This window comes from Orycteropus afer, unplaced genomic scaffold (genome assembly GCF_000298275.1).
Source record: "Orycteropus afer afer isolate SDZICR_OR568_19922 unplaced genomic scaffold, OryAfe1.0 scaffold00138, whole genome shotgun sequence".
Lineage (NCBI taxonomy): Eukaryota > Metazoa > Chordata > Mammalia > Tubulidentata > Orycteropodidae > Orycteropus > Orycteropus afer.
This window is the reverse complement of record NW_006921725.1, coordinates 2953560-2956180: the sequence shown is the minus strand read 5'-3', so window position 1 is coordinate 2956180 and position 2621 is coordinate 2953560.

The window sequence follows — 2621 nt, the reverse complement described above, 5'->3', positions numbered from 1 at the left end:
GGAAGTAGCATTCAAAAAACCAAAGGATATATTGCACTGGGCAAATCTGCTGCAAAAGACTTGTTCAAATTGTTCAAGAGCAAAGATAACACTTTGAAGACTAAAGGGTACCTGACCCAAGCCAGTGTATTTTCAATACATATATTGTGTATATATATATGTGAAAACTGGGAAGTGAATAAATATCACAGAAGAATTGATACATTTTAACTGTTGCTTTAGCAAAGAATATTGAATGTAGTGTAGACTGCTGAAAGAACAAACAAATCTGTCTTGGAGGAAGTACAAGTGGAATGCTCCTTAGAAGTGAGAATAGAGAGACTTTGTTTCATTTTTGTTAGAAGGGACCAATCCCTGGAGAGAAATATCATGCTTGGTAAAGTCAGCGGAAAAAGAGGAAGACCATCAGCAAAATGGAAGGGCACGGGGGCTGCAATGACAGATTCACATATGGCAACAATTATGAGGATGGTGCATTACCTGGCAGTGTTTCCTTCCGTTGTACATAGGGAAGCTATGAGTCACAATTGACTATATGGCACCTAATAGCAACAACAATATTGAAGTCATCCTAAACTTCTGATCCCTCAACTTGGGTTAAATGTCTTAAAGGCAATAATACAGACTCTGTATCTTATACTCTCTATAGCTTATACTCTTCGTTGATGCATGGGAGATGTTAAAATAGGTTTAATTGTATCAGAAAAACATCGAGCCCAAATGCATAATTTACATCTCATATATTTGGAAAGCAACGTAACATCTCTGAATTTATTTTGGTTGTCTTTAAAATGAATAAAACAATACTTGTTTTATAGTTAAAGAGGAAAATCTCCTTTTCTATCACATCATGATCCCATGTGGAGAGACCTCAGCTGGGATAACACAACTGGTGTCTCTTCAGCCTTCACTCATTCATCCAGAAAAAGGAGAAGTGATGTAATTGGGTGCTGAATCTTGAGTTATATTTATTTAATTAATCTGACTGTTCTGAAGTGTGTATTCTGCACACTGCAGTAAGAGAACTCTTCTGCAAATGTCCACACTGCCTAAGACTGTGTAGCTAAGACTACTTATTTCACAAATAAAGAGTCTCATTGACTGCCATAGTCTTTTCTTTCCCCCCCCCTGTTATAATAGTGATCTCTTTATCCACATCTATGATAGCTCTCCAGGAAAAAAATCTGATCATAGTATTAATTCTGCAACAGGTAAATGGTGGTGGTGGTGTAACTCTTCTGAAAGGAAGAAGAGATGAAGCCAGATTGGGGCAGATGGAATAGTCTCACCATGTTGTGGACCAGAGACAATCTCTACAAGTCCAATTGGAGTTCCATCGAGGTGTCCTACACTGGGCATAAGTGAACCAGACCCTGTCTCAGATATGTCTGGCGACTGCCTTGTCGATAGTGTGATCTTGACTCTCGAGCTTACACATTTATTGGGTTGAAGGAGCTAACATATAGGGGTGGTACTACACAAAATTCTCATAGATAAGCAGCGTGAATGATCTTGATATATTCTAGTGGTGTATTGCCATGTCTGCCATAGTATATGACATCATCTTTCTCTCTGTACACTAAATTCCATGAGTGCAGAAATTCTAAGTTCATATATTGATTTATCTCCAAAGTCTTTATAAGTGCCAAGCACACAGTAGAAGCGAAATAAATATTTTTTGAATGAGTAGATGAAGAATCTGTCTGATTTCTGTGTTCATCTCTCATTTTGTTTCAATATGCAAAAGAACAAGTATCATAATTTATTAGATTCCCTTAAATCCCAGTGTGAACTCTCTCAATATTCTGGTAAGGATTATATTAATAAAGTACATAATTTCATAGTGAAAATTTCACAGCACTACATATATGTCCAAAATCAATACCCCAAAAATACTCACTGCCATAAACCTGATTCCAACTCATAGTGACCCCCTTTGTGCTTCTTAGTCAGTAAATCTTTACAGAAGTAGATTGCCCAGTCTTCCTTCCATGGAGTGGCTGGTGAGTTTGAATTGCCAACCTTCTGGTTAGCAATCAAATGCCTTAGGCACTACACCAACAGAGCTCCTTTAAAAACAATATTGTTCAATTTTATTGACTTTTTAAACTTACTGTTATTGTCCTTTCTTTTGGCTTCTGTGGTTATTGATGCCTTTAACTCACATTATCCAGTTTAAAGAGTATGTTGCTTTTCTTTTCTCTTCTCTTTTTTCTTCTCCCCAGCCTAACTTTATACTCATGCATTAATATTTCTAAAAGAAAATATTAGTGGTATTGTATGAATAATGGGAGAGAAAATATTTCCAAAAGAAAATATTAGTGGTACTGTATGAATAAAGTGAGAGAAAATTTAAATTAATAATTATTTTCTAAAATAGTTTATAGAATACATTTTGATGTAAATTTTGAAGTCTCTGCAGAGCAATGTGGAAAATGTAAATTTATCAATGATAAACAAAATAAACTAGCTATGTTGAACTCAGTCACACTCTTATTCTCTCTAATTGGCATCACTTTCATTGGAGCCAATCTTTTCTCTTCTGTTGGTACTTTCCTAACTGGGCGATCTAAGTTACTTTGTCCATGACTTCTCCTCCTCATTCTCATTGCCCATGCCTT